Raw genomic sequence first — 6,000 nt, 5'->3', positions numbered from 1 at the left:
ATTTTATATATAAGATGCAAGCAAAATGTGGTGCTTGGGTTCACTTAGAGTAGAAAGTAGTGAAATAAGTGCTTAAAAAATAAAAAAGTGTAAATGAGTGATGAAGAGAGTATTGTTGCTTGATTTTCATATACAAATAAGAGACCGATATCAAAGTGAAAACTCTAAGTATGAAGTACAATGTTCCTTTCAGCTAAAGTGGTAATACGAAGGTGAAAGTTATAGTTTATAAGTTCAAGTTGCCTTCTCCTGTTGGGGGAGCTCTCTATTTACAAACAACCATAAGTTGATTGGAAAAGATTTCGACATGGAGTATAAATATCAAAGTGGTTAGATAAGGCTGAATCTCCTACAAAATTTGATGAAGGGTCCCCAGCAATTGGAGCCCGCAATTGAAGTCTGTTGTAGATGAAGGTATTTTGTAGAAAAATGATGCATTTTTTAATTTTTAGAGAGGTGGTTAAGGAGACACCTTCTCCCAACTAGAGTCCAAGATTTTAGAATTTATATGTTACTTTTGGCTAGAGTTCGACGTGTTTTCTAGAGGGCTAATCCTTTATTTAATTTTGTGAGGTGTACATCTAAAAATCTTATGTGGATACCACATAGGCCATCCGTCATATAAGATATACTTTGACTTTGGTTGTGGGATTTTCAATCCCTAAACTTCCTTGTGCGCATGTAAGACCTTCTTGGATTAGAGCCCTCTCATGTTTTGGGCTGGTTTGATATGTTTTGGCCAATTCAGTTCCTGGGGCACCTCCTACCAAATTCTCTTAGGGCTCTACCTAGATTAGGCATCCTGGGACATTTTGGACCCTTATCCAAACTGGGCCTCCTGGTAGGGGTGATCACGATGTGGTTCTCTAATTATACAAACATCCTATATCTTTGCAAAATTACAAGTACACCCTTTAAAGTTATAATTGTAACTATAGTTACATTCTTTGTTCAGTGATGGAATTCTACACAAATACCTCTTGAGATACATACACTAACATCCCCTGGGGGGTATACTTACAATTTCGCAAAGGATAAGAAATATTGTTGTAGTTAGATATAACCGCAAGAAATGTCAATGTAATTTTCCATATATTTTATGATTAAGGTTTTGTCTAGATTGATAAATTTAAAGTTAGGAATTCGAAATTAACAAATCCATGGAATGTTTTGGATAATTTCATGTTATATAGATGTTTTTAATTCTTAAACTTTACTCTGAGTTATATTTTTCTAGTGTTTCGATAAATTTTAAACTCATTTAATACGGAGTAATTTAATTCCCCCAACAAAAATAAGAAAAAATTGGACATTTTTTTAAATGAACAGTCCCAAAAAAATTAAAAATAAAATTGAACAGTCGATATGCTTAGCAATAGATCCAGTGATGATTCTGCAATCTCATGGAAGATCTAAAATCCACAAGTTTCAGATAAGATCCAACGGTAGATTTTACATATTTAACTATTAAAACTGAAAACATCTCTTCCAAATGGAGGGGTATAACTGGTAATTCGCTGCAAACATTAATGGAGTTAGGAATCTTTAACAACTAATTGTGGCAATCGTGAAGACTTTTTAATTTTAATGGAATTATTAAATTATTTTTTTGACACATTTTATTTCTATATCGACGTCTCCTATGCCCAAATATGTAAATACTCCTTGTTCTTTGCTAAACATGTTTTTATACCAATTATAAGCATAATACATAAACTGTTTGGAATTAAATAAGATGGTCAAACATAAATCTAATCCAACATAATTATTGACAAAAAATTATATCTTACATATATGTATTAATACATCATATACACGTTAGATTATTGAGGTTGCAAGAATTGGATTTCTGAAATTTGGTTGGTGTGTTTTCTTTACGATTTGAGAATTTTAGGGGACTCAAGCCTTTAAATCAAGTTCACAAAAGAAACCTTTAGGGAAAAAAATAAATCAATATTTTTCATAAAAAAATATCTCATGTATCCTTATTTGCCAGTTACCGAAAGTTACTTAAGTTGCATAGTGGTCTATATCAGAAAAATCTTCCTGCAGACATAAGCTGTGGGCACAACTTAACTCATGAATGCTTCTGCAGTGAGGGACAAAAGCGCATATTTGATAAGCTATGGCCACGGCTTATCAGATAGGCTCTAGACAGAAGTGTAAATGTGATAAGCCGTGATCATGATTTATCAGATGTGCGCTAAACAAAAATGGTCATATGATAAGTTGTGACCACAGATTATCTCATGTCCACTGTAACTATAAAATATTATATTAGAACCATTTATTTAATCTCAAGAGTGTAGTAATATAAGTTTGCATGGATGAGTATTCTGAGGCTAGTGTAATTTTTAGTTGAACATATAGAGGACTTGTGGCCAAGTGTTGTCAACATAAGATCACGTCATAATTGCATCCACGATACTCTTCACTTTTCAAAATTTTGAATTTAATTCGATTCAGTATGAAGTGATAAATAATAATTAATTGAGTGATTATATGTATAAAATTTTCTCTAAAAACATATAATGACATATATATATATATTGTCGCTACAAATGTATTTTTAATTTTTTATAATCACAAATTTCATATACAAAATTTTTTCCACTATTTGTTATAATATTATAAGAAGAAAAATAGTAATTTTAGTCTCACATATTAGGCGCTTTTTTAATTTAGTATCATTTCTTATAATTTTCTCACATTAAATTTCAAAAATTATTTTTTTTTTCAATTTTAGTCCTCACGCAATGCTTTGTCTAATAAATAACGGACTAACAGTATCACATGTATTTTCGTACATTTTTTTTTAATTATTAGATAAAAAATACACGTGAAAACTAAAATTTAAAAAAAAATCCAACTTATAAAATAAATGAGAAAATCATAACAAATAAAACTAAATTAATATAAAAAAAACACCACCAACCAGAAAAATGCGCTTTCCTCTATAATAAGATAACAATTATTACTAATATCATCTTTTTTGTTGTAATAACCAACAAAACAGAAAGAGAAAAGATTCCACTGTAAAAAGACAATGATGAACTGCTGCAACATTAATGTAATGACGTTACAAGAGCTGCCAATGTCGTTATAATATACATAATTTTTAAATATAATCTAAATAAATTAAACTTTATAAATAAAAAATACCTAAAAATATCTACATAAAATAATAAATTAATTTAAATATTTGAATCATAAAAATTATTAGTAAAAGAAGACAATAGCAATGATAGAGAGATCAAACGTATAAACATAAAAAGTAAAGAAAGAACTATCAAAAAGTAGTTATGTAAAATTACGACATTAAATACACAAAAGACAATAAATATATGTATATTTAAAAATCTATAACATCCCGATGTAATTATGAAAATAGTTAGTTAATTAGGATTTTTTTTTTAATTTCGATCAGATTTGGCTGAATCAAACAAATTACAAAGCAAATGTATTATTTGATATGTGATTGATCATTTTTTCTAAACTGTATACTAATTATATAATAAATATATATTACATTTATTGTATAATTGATTCAAATTTGATCGAAATTGGAGTTGCTCCTAATTATGAGGGTGGAAAAAGGGAAAAAAGAGAATGGGAGAGAGGAAATAAGAAAGTAGATGAAATCCAGCTCAGAATGACAAGACCCCACGTGGGAGAGAGGACATGATATGCAATGCAACCAGTTCACCCACTTCTACATTACTCTTCAAACTAATACAACCTTTTAGCTGTCTCCTCCTCTCTTACGCTGGCAATTACGTTTCATATTCACCTTCTCATCATCATCATCATCATCATCATATATGTATGTATGTATTTATGAGACATGCAATACGATTGAAATTTCTTCCTACAAATTATTATTTTTTATGATTTTATTTATATAATTTATTTTAAAAAGGACCTCTTGCTAATTGCTATGGAAAAAAAAATTATTGAAACTTGTAAACTATTAAAATTTTTATTGGTAATCGATATTGGACGTGTTTGGAAACCAAAAAATTGTAAGGGTGGTTTTTGTAATTTAGGGCAGCTGGTCATTAAATTCTTGAGACACCTACATACGGGATTTCCAATTTAACAATATTAATTATTTTATAATTTCTATAAATTTCACTATACAACAAAGGGATGAGTCAGTGTGGCGAGAGGATACATAAAATTAAATCGGATGAATCTTGAATTATAAACCTACACAATTATGCTCTAATATTTATTTAATCATCAATAGCTCGAGTCGAATTTCAAAACTTATTATCGGACTTTTATTTGATCGTGGGAGTTAAGGGCATGCTTGTTTGTGCTTTCATTTACAATTTTTAATTTCTGAAACAGTAATTAAAGTAAAAATATATTTATTTATATGTATTCTCATTGAAATTATATTAATGTAACATTACAGTTCAATACAAAATACAATTTCATTAACTAGTCCAAGTTTGTTCTCATTTCAAATGAAAATTTTTACAAATTAAAAATATAATTTTTTTATTAAAAATTGAAAATTGAAAATAAAACCACAAATTATTTGAGAATTCTCGTAATACAAGATATGGGTTTTTTTTTTAAAAAAAAAAAGGAAAGAGAGAGAATCATATATATATAATGATGTGATTCTTGAAAAGTGTGTGTGTTTAAGTGGTGGTTTGTATGACAAAAAAAAAAAAAAAAGAGTATTGGGATGTTAGGACAGTTAGCTGTGTAACATCTAATGATTGGAAGGTTAGGAACGTGGGGCTCATGTGGATGTACTGATTGATTAGTCTGTCTAAAACTTCAATAAAAATAAGGTTTTTAAATTAAAATTTAAATAATGTTATTTAATTAAAATATGTAAGAACCCTAACTTGGAATACAGTTATAAAGTGTATATATATGAGTATAATTTAATGCCAATTCTTGATTCTTTATTTTTGTATTGTATTCATTAATTTATAGCAACCCCCACCCACCCTCAAATCAAGAATCACAATAAACAAGGGCTTTTTGCCTCAGATAATTTGTTATTTTCTTTTCACTAAATTAATTATTAATAATTATAATAACTAATATACTGATTATAGATATTCTTTTTTAAATGTAATTTAAGTTAAAATAAAGTACGATACAATATGAAACCAAAAATTTTAGTCACCCTCGCAAAAAACCACGACAAAAAACCTTTACCAATAATCTTTGATGTTCAATTTTTTTATAATCTGTCATTTTTTCTAGTTTTTAAAAAAAACTCAGCAGTTCTTTTTTTTTCCTCCTTTTCTCAACTTCCAATTATCTCTCTCCCTCAACTTCTATGTTTCTCCCATTTTCTCTAAAAACTATTTACAACCTCTATCTTTTTAATATTTTTTATTTATTTAATTAAAATATATATTTTTAAAAAAATTATATTATTTCTATTTTAAATTAATTGCACACACATTTAGATGTGCCATACACACCGATTTATAATTAACTAACAAATAACTAGTTAAAGTAAGGAATTTCAGACACTAGTGGGACTTGAACTTATTAACTCATATTTATAGAACCTCAAACACTGCAACAAAAAATAATATTAACAACTGCTTATGAGATGATAACTTTAAAATGTTACCAACACTACAAGTAATATAATATTTAATCATGGCCGATTGCAAATATTAAATAGTTGTAGCAAATAGTAATCGATCACGATCATACAATGATTATTGTTCATGATTTTCACGAGGGTGGCTAAAATATTTGCTATAATAAATATTTTTACCATGGCTCCTAGGTAAATAGTTTTTCATGATGTAAAAGCTAATTTTTTACATCGATTTTATTTAACCGTGGTTAATAATAGTTATTTATCATAATTCTATAGTCACATCCATTAATATTATAGTCAATAATAATTTTTTTTATAGTGTAAGAATATATGTTAAGTGACAATAATTTTTATCTTATTAAAAATATAATTATTAGAAATAAATTAATGCTGCGTAAAGTTGTCACTATAGA

The sequence above is a fragment of the Sesamum indicum genome, linkage group LG3 (genome assembly GCF_000512975.1).
Source record: "Sesamum indicum cultivar Zhongzhi No. 13 linkage group LG3, S_indicum_v1.0, whole genome shotgun sequence".
Lineage (NCBI taxonomy): Eukaryota > Viridiplantae > Streptophyta > Magnoliopsida > Lamiales > Pedaliaceae > Sesamum > Sesamum indicum.
Note: the sequence above shows the minus strand (reverse complement) of the source record.